Genomic DNA, 24,215 nt, shown 5'->3' on the forward strand with positions numbered 1-24,215 from the left:
TTACTGTAGCAAGATGCCTGCACCTAACTTATGCAAGTATGACAGCTTATTGTTTATTACACACATGTGGCAGGATGCCACTATTGTTCTCTGACATATATAGAGCCCATGCGGTCCCCTAGCGCAGAGGCACATGCTTCCCGCAATAAAGCTGATGCCTGCCATTTCATTCTCATGTTGGCTCCTCGTGCGTTCTTTCAACTGGGCGTCTCACCATCGAGACCTTCCCTCCTTGACCAGCTTGGCGCTGACCCTGGCAAAACCAGCTAAGGATGCATCAGCTTGTGGGTCAGTCTTGTGTTTCTGGAAGTGAATTTTATAAATTTTCTCATGCTAACAACTGGACCATAAATATACTAGTTATCTAAGGAAATTCTAGCTCTTCTGTTTTAAGTACCACGTTTCATCAAATATAAAAAGCAACGTACTATTGTTTTATTTACTAGTGAGAGAAAATATTGCCAATTATACTGACATAATGATTTCTTGCATTTTCAACTTTTATTCTATACTTATTGAAAGAGCTCCTTCAGACTTTTCTAGACACTTTTATCATATATCCCTTCACTTACATCACACGGTGTGTAACTGCCAGTCTCTCTGTGTTTCGGCAGTGAAACACAGCCCGGTTTCAACTGCTTCGTGAGTGTCTTTCCTTTAGACCCATTTAGAACTTTGTTGTCACTTTGGAATATGGAACAGAGACCATTCTTACAATAATGAACATTTGCTCCACAAATATCAAATTTCTTTGATGTTGCTCTGCTTTGATGCCCTCTGCATACACAACTTTTTGTTTCAATGCTGAGTCATAGTGAATCTTTGTGAAGACTTTTTAAACAGCAGTTAAATATACACAGTCCCAGTGATGCATTTGTCTCAAATGGAGAGATGAACAACTACAAACAACATTTGCCTGTGTGTGGGCTGTGATAACTGTGTCATGAGTGCTGTCTGGCTGACAGAGACCATAAGATGTGTCCTGATCTCAGAGATGTTAAAACGAACAGAAGTTTTTCTAACAGCACAAACCTAGATGAAGATGTGTGCTTAAACAAAGTCTCACTTTTAAACTTTAGGAGGTAAAGAAACAACTGCTTTGAAGCAGGATATTGTAGCATTTTTTTTTCTTTGCAACCATTTCCAAATGCTGTGTAGGGACATTCAGATACTTTCAGCTGAATATCTGTGCAGTGGAAGTGAACTAGATGGGAACAGGTCTAACTATGGAATTCCTATAGGTCCTAACTTGATATGACCCACGAAACTGTATCTTCACGCTTGCCCTCCCTCCCATGAGCTCAAAAAAATGATCTTATGGTTCACATAATGAATTATGCATAAGAACGTGATATGCTGATCATTTTAAAATAAGCTCGGAATTGAACTATAGCTAGTTTTTTAAAAACATGTGCTTAGCACATATGCCAAAGGAATGTGTAAAGGAAAAAGCAAAATTAGAAATTTATATTTGTGTAAAAAACGGTTATATGACATTTAAAGTAAGATCTGACAAGCTACTGCTACAGTTAAGGAGGCTGCTTGGCTCCTTAAACCCGCTCTGAGCTGGGCTTGCCAAGTTCTGTTTGGCACGGTGGGGGTTGCAGGGATCTGGTGAGGCCTGGGTGCGTGCTGGAGTGGCAGGGAAAGCACCATGCCATCCTGTGGGCCACTTCTCTTTGTCATGGAACTTTCGTCTCTCCTGCCTGAGATTCAGACTGAGGTCTGCCTATTCTCAATTCCCTGTTATTTCCATCCAACACAGTATCACAAATGTGCTGCTAGAATCCAATATCGAAACCTTAATATTTCTGTTCTGTACAACTCATTGTAGTAAACAAGCTTCCTGGCAGAACTCCCCTGGAGATAGGGCTGAGCGATGTTATGTCTGGATGCCAGCTCATCCTTCTGTGCCCCTCTACTATGGCAGGTGTCTGTCAGCTGCCTGTCTAGATTTCTTGGGTGGCTCCAACGAATCTGAATCTCCAGATGCATTCCTAGTGCAGAGCTTCACTGGCACATGCCTGGTGTGGTGTTTGCCATGCTCCTACCACAGACATGGGGGCCCAGACTGGTGTAATTTGTTTTTGATGTATGCCTTTCATGCTTTCAAAAAGGCTCCAGGGTGGTTTACAACAGGATGGGCACCAAAATGAGTTTTGTAACATAAAAATTGAGATCAGTACTTTAGAGAAGAATTAGAAGATGAAAATGAGCTGAAACAGAGGGTGGAAGCAAACCCAACAGAGGGAAGCAAGAGCCACCTGTGAAATTCCATGCTGCTCCCCCTGCCTCCTGTGGTCTCATTGCTAAGCAACCTTAAAGGACACGAGCAAATCAATGCTTCTCCAGAATGTTAAGGAACAAAATCTGGGAGAAGTCACGTGCATGCCCAGTGTTTGTGAAGGAAAGTTTGGGAAATGGGCTATATGATTAAATTGGATAGTAGGCAAGACACAACACTGTTCTTTTTCTGAAAGGGAGAGCCTGAACACAGTGACTGGGGAAGACGACAAGGTTCTTGGCTGGCTCCTAAGCCTCCCGTGTGTGTGTTACAAGTGATTTTTTTCTTCTCACTGTACTACCTTTCACCCAGTTCAGATCTCACAGCTAGTACTTTCCTGCCAATGTGGAAGCATGAGGGCAATAGGGTTGGGGCAGAACCCACATGTCCACTTTAGGTTAGATTAAGGTCCTAATTGATTGAGTAAGAGATAAGACTGCACAGGGCAGAATCAGATACAGTAATCTTTGGCATGTGTCCCTGGCTTCTAGTTCCCTAATGGACAGGATCTTTATATCTGAGGTCATACCAGATTCTTGTTATGTCTGCGGTCTGGATAGGCTTGGATCTTACACCTTCATTTTGGAAGAATAACAATGTATATGCTTCTGTTTAAGAAATGCTTACAAACAGTCTTCCCTAACTCTACACTCAATAAACATCAAACTGCTCTCCATGTCTTCAACTTCACGGGGGTTAGGGTGGGTGGGGAAAGGTAGCGTTATCAATGCCCTGGTGTCCCTTCGACAATGACTTTGCCTCCAGCTTTCCAGTATTCTGGAAAGAGGTTACATCTCACCCCTAGCGTGTCATTCTGTTGCTCAAAAATCTAGTTGGCTTCCTTCAGTTTAAGGAGAAATTTCAAGATCAAGATCACATAGGCAGTAAGTGGCAGAGCTGAACTTGAACCCAGGTTTCCTAATTCTGTTTAGAACCATGACTCCCCATCACGTATGAGGATGCATGGCAGCACCTAAAATTTCTACTGAAGCTTCTATGTTCCATGTTTTTGTTTAGTTATCATTTCTGTCAAATTAATACGAAAATAAAGTTGTCCAATAATGCAATCTCAAAGATTCGAGGGGAGGTAACATTAGCTTTTAAGAAGACATGAACTTTGTATTCTAGGGCATTTTTTGGTGTGCATCTAATTAGTTCCCAACCTTGGCTTCTCACTAGAACCAATATTTTTAAAAACTCCCCAGAGGGAAAAAGGAACCCTCATACACTGCTGGTAGGACTGCAAATTGGTATAGCCACTATGGAAAGCAGTATGGAGGTTCCTCAAAAACTAAGAATTGATCAATCATTTAACTGATCCATCATTTCCTCTACTGGGTATATACCCCAAAGATTTGAAAACCCATACCTGAAAAGATATTTGCACATTGATGTTCATAGCAGCATTATTCAAGTGGCCAGGACATGGAAACAACCGAAGTGTCCTACGATAGATGATTGGCTAAAGAAGCTGTGGTACATATATACAATGGAATATTACTCAGCCATAAGAAGAGATGAAATACTTCCGTTTGCAATAAACGGAATAGCTGGACCTCGGGATAAGCATGCTAAGTGAAATAAGCCAGATAGAAAAAGTTGAAAATCACATGATATCATTTATATGTAGGATATAAACCTAAAAGCAACAAATGAACAGGACAAACAGAGACTCATGGACATGGACAATAGACCAGTGATTACTAGATGGTAGAGGAGGGAGGAGGAAGGTAGATGGGGCAAAAGGGGTCAAACATGTGATGACAGAAAGAAATCTAACTATGGGCGGTGAACACACAATGCAATATATATATATCTCCATATAAGGCATATATATATATGTATGCCTTATTGCTAAATTATACACCTGAAACTTACTGGATTTCGTTGCCCAATGTCACCATAACAAAAAAAATAATAAAAAAATGAATCTAGACACACAGCTTACATTTTTCAGAAATATTAACTCGAAATGAGTCATAGACCTAAATGTAAAACAAAAAACTATAAAACTTCTAAAAGATAACATAGGAGAAAATCTAGGTGACTTTGGGTTTAATGATGAGTTTTTAGATATAACACACAAAAAAATTCAATCCATTAAATAAAAAAAAATTGGACTTCGTTAAAGTTAAAAACTTCTACTTTGAGAAAGATACTGTTAGGAGAATGGAAAGCTACAGATTGGGAGAAAAAATTTACATATATCTGATAAAGGACATGTGTCTAAAATATACAATTAACTCTCGAAACTCAATAAAAAGTACCACCCAATTAAAAAATGGGCAAAACATCTAAACAGATACCTCACCAATGAAGATACACAGATAGCAAATAAATATACAAAAAGAGGTTCATCGCATGTCATTACAGAACTGCAAATTAAAACAAGATACCACCACACACTTATTAGAAGGCTAAAGTCTAGAAAACTGACAATACCAAATATTTGTGAGGATGTGAAGGAACAGGAACTTTCATTCATTGCTGGAAGGAATGCAGAATGGTACAGTCACTTTGGAAGACAGTTTGGCAGTTTCTTAAAAAGCTAAACATAGTCTTACCATATGATCTCACAATTATGCTCTCAAGTATTTATCCAAATAAGTTGAAAACTTATGTCTACAAAAAAACCTGCATATGAATGCTTAAGGCAGCTTTTTTCATAATTGCTCCAAATTGGAAGTATCTAAGATGTCTATCAATAGGTGAATGACTGTAGAAACTGGTACATCCATACAAGAATATTATATTTAATGACAGAAAGAGTTTTCAAGCCAGAAAAGTCATGGAGGGGCCTTAAAAGCATATTGCTAAGTGAAAGAAGCCAGTCTAAAGGCTACAGACTGTATGACTCCAATTTACACACATGAAAATTTGCATGTGCTAAATGTGCAGCGTATATCCATTAATCAGTGCTCCAATCACAATGCAGAATAATATCTCCATGGCCCCAGAAACCTTACACTCCTTTTTGGGCAATACTGCCTCCCAGAACAACCACTGTTCCAATTTCTATCACCAGAGATTAGTCCTGTCTGTTCTTAAACCTCATGTAAATAGAATCATTAGTTATTAATTCTTTGTATGTTGGCTTTGTAACTGTATACTGTCTGATGCATTCTAATGGCATAGGGTTTTTCAGGAAAATTCATATTCCTGCAAATTATAATTTTGTATTACTTTTTCATAAGTTCGTTACTTTTATTTTACATTTTATTGCATTGATGTAAACATTCAGAATGAGGGTATCTAACAATAATCAGGGTGGGTATCCTTGTTTTGATTCTGATTTAAATGGGAATGGCTGTACCTAATAATAGTTATTGGTGTTAGGTTAAAGTAATATCCTTCTATATCTAATAAAGTTTTTTTAAAGGAGATATTAAATACTATCAGATAATTTTTCTGTCATCTATTGAGATGGTCATTCAACTCCTTAGACCTCATGGTTTATATTAATAGATACTACCAGCAATCTATCTGCACGTTTTTTGAATAATCCTTATTTTATACTGACAGAACTTTGTTTCAGATTGTTAGATCTGTTTATGATTAAGACTGACTGATGTGTGTGTGTGTGTGTGTGTGTGTGTGTGTGTGTGTGTGTGTGTGTGTGTTAAGGCATCACTCAGGTTAAGTTTTGATAACTGAGTTACATGAGCTGTGTAATAGAAATTGAGAAGCTTTAAGTGTTTTCTGTGATGCAGGCCAGTTTACATAACATGTGAAATATCTGTTCATTAAACTTTTTTTTTAGCCTATTTGTAAAACAGTAAAACCCCTTTTTTGGAGATATAGTTCTATTTTTCTATATAATTTTGGTTATTTGTATTTTTCCAGAAAATAGTGAATTTTGTTGAATTTTCACACTAAAAACTTAGAACAAAGTGTAGCCTTTTAAAAAAATTTCCTCATCCATCATGTATTTTTCTCATAACAAATTTTGTCTAATTTTCTCTTTTTAATAGACTTGTCAAGGCAAACTTACATTATTTTTTCAAATGACTCCTGAATATATTCATAAGTGTGATTGTTTTTCTAATTTCCAATTATATTCCCTTTTTTAATATTTTCCTCTTCATGTTTTATTTTGTTCTTTTGATTTTTTTGAGGTGTATTCATAGGCAATTTATCTTCATTTTTCCTCATATAATAATGGAAGTGTTTAAGGCTATGGATTTGTTGTCTGAATTGAGCCTTAAGATTTTCTGTATTTTTGCTTTTGCATTCAGAATTTATTACCAATCCACCTTCCTTCATCCTTTACATATGCCTTGACTATTTCTAAAAAATATTTTAATCACCTTTCAGCCATAGCTTTGACACGTAGTTTTTGCAAGCCATATCTGAACTTTTCACTTTCTCTAATATCTAATACTTATTTAGAATTTCATTTTAATAGCTGTGAGATTTTGGTTTACATTTGTTTTTATTTCTAATCCTAGTTTTTATTGCATGAAAAGTTCACTTTTTAAAATTTATTGAAGCTTTAAAATTTTTTGTCCAGTATAGAAACATTTTTTATGAATGAACCATGGATATTTGAAAACATTATTTCAATTGTAGAGCATGGTTTGATATATAAGCTATCAAATTAACCTTATAAAGTACATTTAAATCCTAATCATTACTGACTCCATGATTTACTGAAGACTAAATATGATATGCTAATTTTCCTAGTTTTGTTTTTTCCAGCTTTTCTTTATCTTCTAAGAGCTTTCTCTCTATATATTTCTATGCTACATTTTATAGTACATTATACATTATATAGTACATTATACAGTCACTGTAGATCACACTTTTATAAAACAATTCTCTTTATCCAAAAATTTTTGAGTTTTTTTCTAACTGATATTAATATTACCACTCCTGTTATTTCGCTTCTTTTGCTTTTTTTTATTTAAAAATATATTTCTGCTTTATTTTTGTCCAATTTTTCATTATCCTTGTATCTGTAAATCTTTTGTGTCACTATGTTTTAGGTGAACCGACTACAAGTTTGTATTTTGTTTTAGATGAAAGTCTTTGCCATCTTATAGGGGACTTTAATCTATTTGCATTTATTGACATAAATGTTGTTAGGTCTTATGTCTCTCATCCTGTTTTATGATTTCTGTTTTGTTTGTTTCTATGTTGCCTTGTTCCTTTGTTTTTAAGTATATCTACGGCTATTGTTCTGCCATAATTACGTTTCTCTAATTATCCATGCCAAACATGAAATTCTGAATCTCTCCCTCACCTTTCTACTAATCCCACTTAAAGTAGAAAATTTATCAAGCTACGTGGGCCTCAGCCATTTCTGTTTTTAAACAATTGTACTTATTTAATCAATCTGTTTCAAAATATTACCAGCAAAAAGAGGTCAATTGTTCCTCATTATTCTAATTGAATTTTATAACTAGCCCTGGTGCCAGGGACATTTTAAAACGTCATTTAAAAATAAAACTGCTTGAGGACAAATCAGAAATGAGCAGATTTAATTCTATTTAATTACCATAAGAGATCTTGGTCATAGTTTCCAGATTCTACTTCTGTCTGCTATAGACCGAAATAGTAACTCAGAGCCCTTCACCTTATACAGTTTCAGATTAGCCTCAGGGAAGGCAGACAACCAAGAACTCTGTCTCTCCTAGGACCATATCTCACCAGCCCTATCTCATCCATCTGGAAATTCCTACTGGACAGATCCAGTCAATGCCCTCCTAGCTGATCGCATGTCCACAATTGTTCTGGCTACTGTCCTATATCCATAGTGATCCTTCCATCCACTTATTTTTTCAAAGCTGGGCTCTAATCTCACTAATTTTCCTGACAACTTGCTTCTCAGGATGGCCAAAAAAGTGGAAGTTGTTCTGCTTATTGGATCTCATTTGTCATCTTACAATAACTATTTTTGCATGTCAAGTGTCTTAATTTGATTATGGAATCCTTCAGGGCAGAATCCTGTCTTACACTTTGAAAGTGGGATTACTTCATTTTGTGGTTGGGAAGAATTTCAAAAGTCATCCACAGATAGAAGATCAGGAAGACCAGGGTAACACTGCCATTTCTGATTCTAAATAAGTGACTTTAAGCAAATCACTCTTTTTGGCCCTGCAAAATGAGGATGAGCTCCAAAGCCACTGCATAGTCTTGTCTATGACTCGACAAAACTAATAGTCATTTTGTAAAGAAGGAGCTGACTCATAGCCCAGAGAGAATAAAATGTCTTGCTTAAGTTCATAGAGTTAATTAATGGCCAAAGTATAATTAGAAGTTCGATCTCCTGATCCCCGGCCTGCCAGGAGCTTTCTTAGAATGCCCTTCGACCCTCCCAAAGCAGCAGTACAGACCTTGTAAGGACAGATGTTCAACGAAAATACACGAATTGACTTGTAAAGAAACTAAACTCTCCAGAAAGATGCAGTTGACCCCAAACTTTGAATATCCTTAAACACATTATTTACTAAAAAATTGTATAGTTACTTCTCCATTTCAGCTCCTAGGCACCATTCCTTGTATGCCATGCCAAAGGTTAGCTGTTTTTTTTTCTCTGTTAAAAAAAGTCTTATTCTTGACCTTGGGACCATCTGTCAAGCTCTGTTGTCTCTTATGTTTTTGATTTTCCATGTGCTCTGATTTTCCCCACCAGAAAGACAAGTTACAGCAGAAGCATACTAATTTCTTTGGACCTCTGTTTCCTTATCTTTAACTAAAAGGTGTCTGTCGAAATAAATGTTCTCTGAAGGTCTCTCTGACTCTAAGATTAATAGACTTTTTTTTTTTTTGAATGAAGTAGCAGGAGCAGAATAAGGAAGGTGAAAGAAAGGGGGGGTGTTTTAACCCTAGTTTCCCCAGAAAGCAGTCTGAGACAAGGTTTAATTGTAGGTATTGTGCAGAGTGATTTCAGAGAACAGGTGTAGGGGACTGAACATGAACAGAGTGAAAAAGTGAAGGAGAAGGAGAACATCCAAGATTGTGTTATTGAGCCGATCACAACTACTGACAACTGGGGCTCGGTCTTGCTGGGGATCCTTGGGGAAGCTGTGTAGAATGTATCTTACTGTCCTTCAAAGGGACAGAAGAGGGAGAATCTATCCACTTGCTCTGTCCCTCATTAGTCAAAGGGTGCCTGACTTGGGCTGTTAATCTGCTCACCTATCATAGTGTGCACGCAGCAAAAGGGCCGAGTGGTCCTCACAGCCATCCCACACGCAGGGGCGGAATGAGAAAGATGTGGAGTTGGCTGAGGCAGGTGCTACCTGGTTATTTCTCCATGTGGCTGATTCCTGCAGCAACGGCTTGAGGGAAAGATGGACTGAGAGGGAGGGGAAAAGGATTTGGGATTGAGGTCCTCAGATCTAACTCAGTGCCTGGGTGAGCCAGATGAAAGAAGCAGTAAATAAGAGTCTGGCTGGACTGAGAGATATTGGTATTTTCCAGAAGACTTAAAAATAGGGGGAAAATATCATTCAAAGAAAGATAATATAAAATATGTTACTTCTCTGCTCAAAATTCTCTAGGACTTCTAAGCCTAGCTAGAGCAAAAGCTCAAGTCTTAATGACCACTAACTTTTCCTCTGACTTCATCTCTTCACGTTTCCCTCCCTCACTCAGCTCCAGCTACATGGGCTTCCATGATGCTCCTCCAACACACCAAACAGGCTCCCGCCTCAGGGTCTTTGAACTCATTTCTGCCTTAAAGGCTCTTCCTGCAATTGATTTGGTCTCTGCTGCAATGTCATCTGAGAGGCCTTCTGTGACCACCCCACATATGAAAGTGCACTTGCATCGCCCTTTACCCCTGACTCTACTTTTTTTTTATATAATGCTTAATACTATATCTCAGTTCATATTAAATGTTGAGTTTTTTATTAATTTATTTTCAGCATCCTCCAGTGGAATGCAAGCATCACCAAGACAACTTTCTTCTCTATCCCCCGCCCCCACTGGCATATCTCCAACATCCAGGACAGTTTCTGAAAATAGCAGGGACTTGATAAATAAAAAAAAAAGAATGAATGACAGATTGAATGAATAAAGATATTCATGCCTCGCTGATGCTGAATTTGTTTAAAAACAAAACAAAACAGGAGGGTCTAATAATTGTCAAAAGGCCCTTAAATAGAAGCACAAAGACTGTTGGATCATGTTCTTTCTGGACGGTAAGATGTTAGTGTAAAAGGCTGTGATGTAGCAAGACTTGAACTCTTTGGACATGGAAAGACTGGTGTGCAGACCGTGTCACATGCAGTTGTGTGCTATTGTTAGAGTCTCTGGGGGCTAAAGGGAGCCATTATGAGATGGGCTGCATCAACTGTCGTCATCTGCTCTTAGTGTGTCCTCCCCCCCCACACCCCAACATCATCCCATGGCTTCAGATGATGTTTTGTCCTCTTGACTAATTGAATCAGGTACTTAACCTAAACTCACAGAATGTCTAGGTAAGTGTAGGTATGTAGATAGGTATCTCTATGTGTTTGTATAAATTTTCTTTTAAATTCTCAATATGTAAATCAACAAAAACTGCAAGGATGTGCTACAGAATCCAGGGTGGCAGCCCACTAAATGTGACTATGGCAGCAGAACGTGCACATATCTGAGCCTGAACAGAACAGCTAGTGGAAGGAGAAGGCTAAATGAAGGTGTTTCAGTGACAAGACCTCAAGAATCAGAAAAGATGGGAAATATTCAGGATTCTGACAACTTTCTATAGATGATAGATGGTTGAGATAGTGAATCTAACAAGAGGCACTGAATCCAGACTCTTAGAGGAAGAGCTGAAAGTAGGAAAGGGGTTTATATTAAGTAGAGGCAATGGCCTGATTCTTAAATGATGGTGGGCTTGTCAGTGAAACTCAAAGAATATCAGTGACATACGAAAGTGCACGTAGAGCATAACCCTAAACTCGGTAGTGCTATTCATTTTTAAGATGTGTTTAATCTTTTGAAATCATACAAATCTAGTATTTATGGATTTCAGCAGCATGAATTTGGCGTCTGGAGATTCTAGAAAAACGAAACTAGCAAAGCAGCTTATAACTGAGCTTGGTTTACCTGGATGAAAGTACAGGGGTCCATAGACATCCTAAAATTGTATAAAAATTTTGTATGTAGCCATGTACATTTTTCTGGAAAAAGGGGATAGTGCATGGTTGGCAAAACATTTTCTGTGAAGGTCCATATAGTAAATATTTTGGACTTTGTGGGTCAGATGGTCTCTGTTGCAAACTATTCAATCCTGCTCATGTAGAGTGAAACTAGCCATAGTTAATACATAAAAGAATGGGCGTGGCCATCTTCCAATATAACTTTACCTCCAGTCACAGAAGGTGGGCTGAATTTGGCTCACAAGCCATAGCTTGCTGACCCGTGGAACGGAGAAGTGCTATCTGCAATAATGAAATGTTCTATGTCTGTGCTGTCTAGTGTGGTAGCCACTAGCCACATATGCTATTTTGTACTTGAAATGTAGTGAGTATTACTGGGGCGCTGAGATGTTAATTAAAAGTAAAATTTAATAGTCACATGTGGTTACCAGCTACCATACTGGACAGTACAGGTCTAGAATGTTCATCACAGAATTAGACATGTGGCAACAAAGCCACAAGCTCCCAGAGAAGAGATGCTTGCCCTGCAAGGAGAGGTGTGGCGTCCACGCTGAGCTCCCCAGGGACTTGTCATGGTATATGCAGTCACTCAAATCTTGCCTCAGATTGGGTCTTGATGGATTCGTGTCAAGGACTGAGGAGGTGATCTGATTCTATGACACCCATGATCTGCCTGGTACTTGGAGCACTACAGGAGACACACTTTCTCCTCTCTTTCCAAAAACTGAAATAGTTGCAAAAGTGACATTAATGGTTGCCTACTTTCCTAATGATTCATTGGTTGCATGCTGTGCAGTGTGACTAATCAGCTTAAAGTATAGAACACTCAATCACAGTGATTGGTTAATGACTAATGTAGAAGGGCTTTAAGATGTATAGGATATTTCTTTCCCTCCATCTTTAGGAAGTCTTGAAATATGCCAAATCTTGGCTCTAAATTTAAGCTTGGGGCTATGAGCATTTCCCAATAAGGCTAATTATTATAGTATCAGAAAGATCTTTCTGTAACACCATTTCATCTACCTGCCTCTAGAAAGTGTCCAAGTTGAGATGGAGATCTCTGGTCTCTGTGCTTGACCGTTGGTGTTTCCTGCCACATAGTCCAACTCTTTTGGTAAGCATGTTAATCATCCTCTAGAGCTGGTGGAAATGGATATGTCAATTTGCATTTGGTACCTTGATTCCAAGAAGTTCCCTTTTGTCAACTTTCATCATGACTATAGCAAGAGTCGTACAGACTTTTCCAGATAGTCAGCATCTCCCTTCAACAAAATTACTCCCAGTGGAATCTCTAGCCTAGGTGAAATATAGAGCTTCCTCAAAACTCTAAGAGCTGAGATGATTCAATGGACAAACCATTGTCCTCTCATAAACTGCCCTGCGCAATACAAGGAGTGGCCTGTCCAGTGACAAATTGTATACCTCAGCCTCTTCTAAGGATCCTGACTTATCCAGGGAGGTCATGATTCAAAGCCCCAGCCAGGAAACTGAATCCAAAGTTTCGGTACATATTTTCTTTTTTTTTTTTTGACACAAATTGACTTCTAGTCTGGTGTCTGTTTCTGTCTCTGTCTCTGTCTATCTTTGCCTCTGTCTCCCTCTCTCTTGGTTCCTGAGACTTTCTATCCTCTATCACTACAATTCCCCTGACAAATATTAATAGGAATGTTGGGAGTTAATTAGGTTTGTCCCTAGGGAAGTATATACATCATGGAACACAGGGGACCATGCTTCTGGGGAAAGCAGAGAAAGAAATGATAATCGATATGAGTCCTCGGGGGGAGCCCGTGGATATGTAGCTTACATGTAGTGTCTAAATGGAACTGATTTAGTGGCTAAGGAGAGATTCCATATGCCTTCTGCTCCTCAGAGGATTCTGACACATGAAGGCAGGCAATATTTTGTCTGTTCAATCCACACTGCAGTCTGCACTAGATGTTTTGTTGTTGATTATAGAAAAGTCATTTGTCTAGTTTCTCTGTCTCTATTAGAATGTTCCATCAGAGGAATGTTTCATTAGGATGGTAAATTGCCCCATAAAATAGTCAGTAGTGGAAGAGACCTATTAAGCCTGGATCGAATCCCTAACCAGGAGTTTCTTTATTCCAACATGTTTTTTCATTACCAATAAGACATCTGATGACAGTGAGCATCCCCAAATAGAGCAACCACCACACTAACTCCTTTTAGCAAAATACCTTAGTAGCCTGCAGCTTGATTTCTTTGTGATCTACTGTTTTCTTCTATATCTAAGGGCAGATCTGAGTACCCTGTTTCTTCTACTTTTTTATTATAGACTTATATGAACCTGTGTAAAAGTAGGCAGAACAGCATTATGAACTTCCATGTACCAACAATTATCAGCTCTTCGCAGTCCTGTCTCATCTAAATCCCCATCTTCTATCCTCCTCTCCCCCACTGCTTTGAGGTAAATTCCAGAAATTATATAATTATAACTATTTTTTAAAGATTCCTCTTATTCTCCTTGTTTGGTATGTTGTCTACGCTGGCCTCTAATGTTTTATTTTGAAGTGAATCCCAAATATCATACTTTTTAGGGATACTTTTCTTCCTCCAGTCTGATACATTTTATTATAAAGTCACTTGTTCGTTAGTTTTAATAAGTTTGAACATATTATAAAAACAGGTGTGACCTAGTCAGCATAGAAAGCATGAGTTAGAAATCTAGCGAGGCAACAAAGCAAACTCCATTCTCTAGAAAGGGCTAAATAGAGTTGGAAGACACAGTATTTTATTTGAGCAAAAGCAACAAAACAAAGCGAATATTCCACCAGCAGCAACAATAGCAACAAAATAAAGAGAAAAACTCACAATATACTCTATCTGATCAGACGCTTTCCTATAAAACCAGATGGTTTTATTGTCCAAGATTTTCTCCTCCGTCACTCTGGGAAAGGATTTTCCCAAGAGAAGTAACTATAACCCACGTATCAAATAAAACATGCTATCTCTTCATCTCTCTGTCTCTCTCTGTCTGTCTGATTTTAGAAGAGCGCTTCCTCCCACCTCTCTGCCTCCCCCATGGAATCTCCTGGCTGAAGCTGCTCTCTATAGCAACACAGAGGTCTCACATACCCAGCAGCCACTGTACTGCAGGCTTCAGCATGGGAAGTGATGGTGGTGAAGAGAAAGCTTCTTATCTAAAGGCAACTTACTTATTCTTAAAAAATTGTCTTAATGAAAAGAATTGTGTGTACCCAGTACATTTCAGGGTAGGTAACTAGCTGGAGGTGTTCCTGGCATTTTTTTTTTTTTTTTATTGCCTACAGCACCTGGTCTTCCTAGGTGGTCTCCTATCCAAGTACTAACCAGGCCTGACCCTGCTTAACTTCCGAGATCAGACCAGATCCGGTGTGTTCAGGGTGGCATGGCCATAGGCTGTTTATGGCATTTTTAATGCTCCTTTTCCTCCTCACATTGTAGTGGTAGTTTCTTTTCCAAAGCAAAGCTGCCAGACGCAAAAGATGAAAAGACGGGAAACTGGTTCCATAGAGAACCAACATGGCATCTTCCCCAGCATCAAGTTACTTGATATGGGGAATTTGAGGCTTGTTAATCTTCTCTATGTGGAGAGGATGTAACCACACACAGCCTGGAAGCATGTTTAATTAGCAATTAAACATCCGCTCTCAGGACGGTTCTGGGATGGATGCTGCCTGTGAGTGCAGTTTTGGGTGAAGGCTGAACAGAGGGCCCTGGACCTTCACTATGTGTATTCATGAGCCGTGATAAGAATTATCTGAACTTTTTCTTTGCCTTAAAAGAAAACAACAAGATGAGGCTAACCAAACAAAGGAAAGGGTAAGTAAAATCCCTCCCAAAAGATGCTCCTGTGTAATTAGCAAAGCTGCTCAGAGCTGAACTTGCAGGGTGAAGGGGCAATTGGAAGTGGGGCAATTGGAAGTTGGGCTTCTTCCACTTCCAGGATGGTCCTATTTTCACCATAGTTTTTCTGTAAGGCCTTGAGATCCTGTCTGCAGAGGCAAAACCCCACGAAGCTCTGTCAGTCACAGCCAGGCTGTCACGGGCTCTAGGCATCAATGAACTCCTGCTTAGAGAACAATATTTATCTTTCTCAGCAAAGAGCCCCAATCTCATTTCCCAAATTCCTTCTATGATTTAAGTGACACAGACCTGGCAAATGTTCCAAGGCATTAGGCAATAGTTACTGATTTTATTTTAATTTTTGAAGCAGACACTTTCCTTTTCCCTTGTACCCACCGCACATACAGTGTGGCTGAACTGAACACAGCAATAGGGGTTTTCACAAAATACTAGTGTTGTCACATATACGCTAAGATTCATTCACTTAATAATTTCTCAAATACTTACTTATCACCTACTATATTCCAGTCATCATACTAGATTATGAAAATGGTTAAAACAATCCTGACACTCTTAGGCAACTCATGGGTAGGTGGGTTGTGGGGGAGGGGTCATACATACAGATAAATAAACACCAGCACAATGTGATAAAGGTTAAAGCAGAGGTACGGGTTTAACAGTGAGATAAAAACTGAGGAGTGAATAATTACCTCTAATCACCTTCCTCCTACTCCCTAGTATTTGGGGAACCCGTGACACAGAGGGTTCAGAAGGTGTCGTTCAGAGTTCAGTCCTGCATTACACCTACCCTGTTACAAACTTGGACACTAAAAGTAAAAAAAAACACGCTGGTTTCCTCCACTTACTGCTCTCTGAGGGTGGACTGACTCTGTCTGCTGCTGTTACGATAGTCTGACAGCAGGAGATTAGAGACGGTAGGATGAGGTTAGGAAAAATCCACTTCTGTTATCCGCCTGGAAATGTCTGATAACATTTATATCGCCCTGCTTGCGTGGAAACAACCAAAGAGTCCCTCTTTTTCTCACAGTGTGACAGAGAGGGAAGACACCTGCTGACCCAGGCTGGGGACTCCAGACAGTCAGCCGGTGGGGGAGACTGCAGATGGCTGTGTTAACAGTAGAAAAAGGAAGTACTGATCAAATTATAGGGACTTTCATTGATCTCTACCCGATTTTTAATTACAGGTGACAGGCGTAGAGTTTTTCCAACATCCCATTATTTCCTGTGGTTAGGAGGTCATGGCCTGATTTTACACTCGGGCACAGATGATTAAGCTGCTATTAGGTATAAACCCCTGCCCGGAACTGTTCCTTCTGACCTCATGATCTTGGGATCTAAGATGCAAGATGATAACGAGTTCCCTGTCTGGGAAAGCTCACATCTAACTTCAGTTCTGAATGTAGTTCCACATCGCCCTTGGATGACTAGCACTCCTCGATGCCAATTCGAAACACTGGCATGAGATCAGCGGCAGAGCAATGAGACTAAACAGAAAACTCTCAAAAGATAAAAAAATTAGTCTATGATAAAGGTGGTATCGGGTAAAAAAAGTAAGAGTTTTCAACAAATGGTATTGGGACAGCCAATTAAGCACTTGGAAAAAATTAAATTATATATATAGTCCATTCTACATACTTGTTAGGCCCATCTCCTCCTTCTTGCCTTCCCATCTTCCTTCACTGAACCTTGCTGCTCTTCTTTTCAAAATTTTCTTGGCTCTTCTCTTGCCTTTGCTTGTCCTGACAGACTTTAGAGTCACTGTGACCTCACCCCAAACACATCAACATAAGCAGGCCTTGCCTCTGCAATTTCCTTTTAGATGGTAGGATCCCTGCCCTTGAGTCTCTGTGGCCTTGAACTTCTGAGATGAAGTAGCAAGACTGTGATGGGGCAGAGGAGATGCAAATGCTTACCCCATCCACACTGACCTTGACACCACTCTGGGGAGGCAGCCACCTCTTCAAACACTTGAGGAAGCAATAGCCCTCGGGCTTTTCTGCCCACAGACTTTTGCCAGGAGGATTCAGATTTCTAAAGTGATCAGTAAGCGGAGGGGTGTGCAGAGCTGGGACCTGAGGCTAGCCTGGGGGAAATCAGTCATCACATGCAGCCAAGCCCAGGGTGGCCACCTCACTCAGACAGCCCTCCTGGCCACCTGGCACATCCACACGTCTGTCCTCATTACAATCTGGCACCATGATGCCCAAACTGGGGACCTGAATCAATCAAGAAGATATTTAAACATGGTAAAAAAAAATGTGGTTTGCTTCAAAGAAGGCCAAATGCTCGGACAATAGCAGTTGGGGTCATTTTTCCCCTTGACTCTTAGCGCTAATCTGAGTCATTCATTTGAAAACAAATTCCTTTCTCTTGGTGACTGGCATTTTTTTTTTAGAGCAGGGACACTGAGAGTTCATTTAGCACCTTTGCACGGAGTAGCCAAAGGCACCCTTCCTTTGGGTGAACAGTCTCACACTCAGGCACAGCTGGAGGGGTTCTCTCAGGTGCCCCTGTGCCATGAAAAACCTGTGCAACTTTATCTGATGACCCTGCTTCTGAGGCACCCACTTTCTAGAGAAACACCTAGTTACAACATTGATTTATTTACCAAACATCAAGAGAGCACCTGAGGGTGGTGGGAAACACTTCCTGAGCCCCAGCTATAAGTGGGGTATTTGAATGTCTTCATTCATTAAGGCCTTTTAGTGGGCATTATTACTGCTATTTCACAGATGAAGAGGCTAAAACATTTGCCAAAGGCTACATGGTAGGTAAGCAATAGACACAGAATTTGAACCTAGGACTCTGTGACCCCAAGGCTATGGTCGTCCCACCTCATATGCTGGGAACACAAAAAAGTACAAGGTATGATTCCTTCTCTCAGGGAGCGCAGTCCAGGACGGGGATAGAGATGACCTAGGAAATGTCACTCACTCTGTCAAGTAGAGACTTGGAAGCCCAGATTCTTGGGAGGGATCTTTAGGGTTTTGCTATTCCATTATGTTTACGCTGTTCTATTTGATCATCACAGCTCCTCAAGGCTTGGCAAGTAAAGGGCTTTGCTCAGGATTATGCAGCTACTAAAAGGTAGGGCCAAACTTCCAATGAAGGGCATTCCGATTCCAAAGACCACCTTCTTCGCCCTACATCCCATTGCCTCCTGGGTTCCTTGAGTGAGATGGTCTGTGGGGCTGATTGCATAAAAACTGAAGACCTGGAAGAGGAGAATGTACCACAGGCAAGAAGTCCAGTGATGTCTTGGCCAGCTCTATAAACCAAGGCAGCAACGGGCACGGGCACATGAGCTTTGACCATTAGACTTGGTCCTTGCCTCCAGCCTAATGGAGGAGACAGGGCACCTAAGAAAGTAGTGGGTGGTCAGTGTAACCAGTTCCACATTCAGCATGGTGCTAGTCTGAGTCATTCATTTGAAACAATTTTTTTTTTTTTTTAGAATGTGAAGACCACGTTTAATGAGCTGGTGTCAGCCGCAGGCCTGAGGGGATGTCTTATGGCCGTTATGGTCACTTCGCCAGGGTGTTTTATTGGGTTTATTTTTACTTTTTATTGTGGGAGATTTTAAGCATATACAGAACTGGAAAGAATTGTATACAAGCACCATGATCTTGCCACAGTGCTGATCAGCAAATAGCCAATCTTCTTTATTTATACTCCCTCCAATGCATTATTCTAAAGTTAATCCCAGACATCATCCTCTGGCAATATGTATGTACCTCTAAATTAACTCTTGTTAAAAAACATAGCCACAATGTTATCCTACTTAAAAATAAAAATACTTCTTTAATATTTTCAAATATCCTGGTAGTGTTCAAATTCCTGAGTGTAGTCCATATACTGATATGAAATAGTTTGAATCAAGATCCAAATAAATCCAAACATTACAATTGGTTGTCTCTTAAGTCACTTTTAACAAATAGGTTATTTCTCACTCACTCTTTTTCTTGTGATTTATTTGACACTGCACAGGACAAGTACAAAACTAGATAATTTGTCCTGTACAGTGTCCACATTCTGGATTTTGTTGAGTGCATCTATACCTGGGAAATATTTTTAGGGTAAGGAATGAGACACTTTTAAAAACATATTTGGGCGTAGTGTAAAGATCATAGATTGGGGGATCAGAGAGATTTGGGTTTAGATCCTTGAACTGCGACTATATAAATTTGAATTTGAGCAAACTACTTAATCTTTATTTCTCAATTTCCTAATCTATAAAATGGGCTTGAAAAATGACAGGGCCGAGCAGGTGAATTCTAAGGAAAAAATGTTAAAGAGGCAATTACAAAAGTCTGTGATGTCCTCAGGACATAAACCAGTCATCCCATTTTTTTTCCCTCCCACGTGATTTCCATTGCCCAGTGGAAAGCACCAGTGTGGTGGCTTCTGGGAACATTTACCCCAAAGCAGAAGTCTCCCTCTGGGCAATGTGCAGCTTTGTTTTACTGGCACAAAAGAACACTACTTGGTGAATCACTTTCTAAATTTGAAATCCAATCTGTGTCTTAATTTCTCTTGTATCATATATCAAAGTACCATCATTGACCAGAGCTTAAGAGCTTGTGACAAAGATCACACAGTCTAACTGCTTCACTTGATATATGGGAAATGGCTATCTAGAGAGTGAAATGACTTGCAGGAGCCTCCAACCGCCTGCTCTGGAAACTTCTATTCTGAAATTAGAGCCACTGGCTGTGTTTCTCCACTTTCCAAGCCGAAGCACCATCCTTCAACACTTCTATTCTCCTTTTTAGTTTTAGATTTCTTCCTTGCATACATCTACCATACCATATATTCTGCTTATGTATTGTTTATTATGCTAGTCTTTTCGTGCTAGCAAGTCAGCTCCATGAGGGTAGGCGCTTGGTCTTTTTGTTTGCTTCTATATTCTCAATTCTTAGAATGATATCTGACACGTACAAGGCAATACTCCATTCACATCTGCTGGATCGAACTATGTTGTAAAAGCCTTTTCATTTTTTACTTGGGGGCATCCAACCCAAATAATCTCTCTAGCCAAAATAGCATTAAAGGTTACAAGCAATTACTATTTCTTAATGCTCTTCAGATTTCTACTCTGCTTATTTTCAAAGTTTGGTTTGGTGTTTACGTTCCTCTGATAATTTATGTTTTGTTTCCAATTTGTTATTCACTAAGCCATCTGGGCAATCTGTAAATCCATTACCCACAATTTGGAGAATCTCATTTCATATAAAAATCATATAATTGATATCTGTTAAGATCTTCAATATTTGGCAAAATCTTCCATTTCCTCCCTCTCAGGTAATGTTTATTGTTTCCTTAGCAAAGGTGGTAAAAGCTCAGCATTTTTACTGAGAGCCTGTCAAGCATCTTGTATGAAGGGAAAGGTATACATTTTTTGAAAAGCAAGTTATTATAGCAATATTGTACCAACAATCTATGCATTCCTTGGAGATACAAACCCCTTTCAATTTCTCTATCATCAGATTTAGATAAGCAGGAATAGGGCTGTGGAAACACAGAATGTTTGTCAGTTCGGGAACTTGGAATACTTTTCAATCACTCGCAATAACAGCAGCAGTTCACATTTGAATGAATCCTTACTCCAACGAGCTGAAAGGGGTTTACAAACTGTCCCATCCCAGCGGCGCTGGCATTTTTAGTGGTATTCTGCTCCCTGTCTATGATGAAAGAGGCTGAAGCAGATCTCCTCTTCTTGTACTTTCTCCCACCCATGACTCGATCCCCAGGGGTTTCAACTCCCTGGGCTCTGTCTTCTGGCTCGGTATCCACCTTTTCCTGTTCTGTCAATGCTGACTCACTTGAATGGTCTTTGGCTTTTGACTTGGCATCTCCTCAAGACCCTGTTTTTTGGCTCGCCTTTGGCCCTGCATACTGTAAATTGAGGGCCAAGTATGCCCACCTCAGGCCTGATTCAGCTCCCTGGGGACCTCACCAGCTGGGCCCTGGCTAAGCAGCAGGAGAAACCTGATACTTGGTTCATTCTCAGCACATTCTGGAGGCAATGGTAAGGTACAGGGTTTGATCACGTCTCTTTATGCACAAAGAAAAGATGTTCACACATATTTCTATAACCCCTGCCACTGTAAGGGCAAGGTCTTCCTCAGTTTCTAAAGTTCAGACTTCTTAAGTACCAGGCAAAGTGATGTGCAACATACTCTGCAGTGTCTCGCCAGGATGGAAATAAACCGAGTGGCCACACAGCTCTCTAGGTGATGATGTGGGCTCTGCAGTGTATCCCTTTACAACTGGGACCCAGTGGGGACTGATTTCAAAAATGGGCTTTCCTCAATTTCCATTGCAAAATACATTCTTATAAATATGGAGAATACTTATAGGAAGAAGGAACAAACTGAATACCCACAATTTTACCACCCAAAGAGAATCACTCAACCCTTCGGTACATTCCTTCCAATCCTTTTTTTTTTCCCCACGCATATGAGGATCATATTTTTTACTTTTTAAGTCCTTTTCTCCCCCTTCCTCATATATGTGTTTCCTTTTATTCTTACTGTTATGGTGATTAATAAAATACCTAATGAAACAGAGACTCTAGAACAGTTGATTATTAGAAGCAATGTTTGTCTTTTTATTAAGCCCTCTTTTTTTTTTTTTTTGTCATTTGTGTGTGTTTCAGGAAAGGGTGAAGGGCTTTAAGTTGTTCCTGGATCTCAGGAGCAGGGAGGTCTACTTTGAGAATATGTGCTAGCTACAGCTGCAGAGAATGTATGTATGCTTTTTCTCTCTCTTTATAACTAGTGTTGATGATACTAATGTTCACTCAATTATGTATTCTGATTTCTCTCTTTTAACCTTCATGTGTAACAAAAATGAAGTGCTTTTGCAAACATGTGCTTCTGTGGTGTCCTCTGTCAAAGTTGGGTCAAATTTAATTTTCATTCCTGAAAGATCTGAAGTTATAAAATCCATCACTCAGACACTTCCTTGGTCTTTACTTCTGAAGGAGACCTAACTTTACATTTGCTGCTGCCACTGTGGCTGTTGGGTTTGGTGGAAGCAGCATACCAAGTGAGATTTCCTGCTGGGGTAGCTAGGAGCCTGGAAAGGGCAGGGGCCATGGGGGTCGTGCTGTTCCTGCCCCCATCTGACTGGCTCCGCACTGAATCTGTGGCAGTTATCACAGATCTAAGTTCTGGTGGGCTTGAGGGCTGGGGCAAGGGATCAAGAATTTCTGTGGGGACACAGTCTGGTCCTGGCCTTGTTCCATATATCCAGGTGGGTTTTCAAGGCCTTCTCTGCTTCAAAACCATTTAATGTGATAAAATGCTCGAAAGACTGGAGGGAGAAGGGACTCAAAAGCTCAGAATGGCTTCCTGCTCTCTTAGGTCCCCATTCAACGACTGTGTGATGATAGGCAAATCATCAAACTGCTGGTTTTTACTTCTTCATCCATCAAAACAGGATATTAATCCATACCTTTACTTTCTTCAGTAGGATATTAGGATAACGACAATACTTGTAGTAAGCATTTTCTGTTTGCCAAGGCATCGTTCTAAGCACTTTCTCAATATTATCTCATTTAGTCCTCACAACATCTTAAGGGCGGGAAACCACTATTATCTCTATATTATGGATGGTGAAACTGAGGCACAGCAAGGTTAAACAACTTTAAGGTTACACAGTCAGGAGATGGTGATGACAAAATTTAAACCAAGGCATTTTGGTTATATTGCCCAAAGGAGGTATTTCCAAGAGCGTTTTGAAAGGGCAAAGGGTTATGCAAATCCAGATTACTGTCAATTGTTATTTCTCTCAGATGTATCAATAGTCACAAGCTTTGGGGGTTGGGCTGAGCCATTTCTATAGACTGGGGAATTCCAAATCCTAAAGTGATGCTACCTGTCCTCACCCCATAGATTTTCGGGGAAATTCTAATCCATCCACTAATCATTGGGATAGATTCCGTGCATCAAAGGACCAGCCCTGGACTTTTGTTGGACCAGGTGGAGAAGAGACTTTAGTGTTCAGATGACAGCTCTCTGGTGACCTGGGCTGTAACATATAATGGGGGAATGCGTAAAACTTCAGACACAAAAGTTACTTTGAGAATGAACGTTTGCCAGGAAGACCTGCTATACAACCATTCCTTCCAGAATCATACATGTTCCTAGAAGTAGTCAGTCTGAGAATAGGAAATGGATCTAGAAACTGTGTTCCATCACTGACATCATAGCTAATAATCGGTAAGTTAGCTTTTGAAGGCAACTGATCCTATTTGGATGTGTCTTCAATTAGCATCTACATAATTTAATAACAAAGCTGTCATCCTCTCCTATTAACTGGATGTTGAGATACTGATGAGAAGTGGCACACGCTTCAGATTTGTCATCATCTTTTTAATAGCCCCAAGCTATTAAAAATATTTTTTCTCCAAGTATTACTCTTTCCAATAAAGTTGGAGCCATTTCGTGTTAAGCTGTTCTTTTATCTTGATTTGATGGAATAGAAAAAAAAAATAAGCCCTTAAAATTCCTAGGGGAACACAGCTCCATCCATTTATTCATGAACTAGCAAGGCAGGGATCAAATCGGGAAAGTCTTTGACTGGAGATATTAATAGAACAGCGGAAAGGAGTTAATCTTATATTAGATTACAGTGGATAAGAAAACTGTCATCCACTCGGTAGCAGCTTTCTCTAACTCTAATCACCCATGCATTAGGGAAAACCCTTAAATACACATTAAAAAGGTCTTTGAGTTTTAATGCCATTATCAGTGTTCCCTTCTTAGGGGGTAGCAATTACTTGTAGTGTTGCAAGTACAGTTGTTGTTCCTCTCCCTGACAGGGACGCTGAGAAAATATCTAAGATGTTGGTTTAAAAAGAAAGTCAGAAGATTTATTAAATGTAAGGGGAACATGGTAGTTACCTAGTAGAGAAACTGAACACCACCTTGATTGGCTGATGAAAATGAACATCAACGATGGGCAGA

At 39.7% G+C, this 24,215-nt stretch overlaps 1 protein-coding gene and 1 pseudogene across 2 annotated transcripts in view; both read right to left on the reverse strand.

Annotated features, from left to right (window-relative positions):
• TMEM108 (transmembrane protein 108) overlaps positions 1-24,215 on the reverse strand; it is a 278,922-nt gene that overhangs the window by 41,340 nt on the left and 213,367 nt on the right. The window lies entirely within an intron of this gene.
• Positions 14,658-14,776, reverse strand: LOC112476044 (annotated as a pseudogene).

The sequence above is a fragment of the Pteropus alecto genome, unplaced genomic scaffold (genome assembly GCF_000325575.1).
Source record: "Pteropus alecto unplaced genomic scaffold, ASM32557v1 scaffold92, whole genome shotgun sequence".
In the NCBI taxonomy this organism is placed as follows: domain Eukaryota; kingdom Metazoa; phylum Chordata; class Mammalia; order Chiroptera; family Pteropodidae; genus Pteropus; species Pteropus alecto.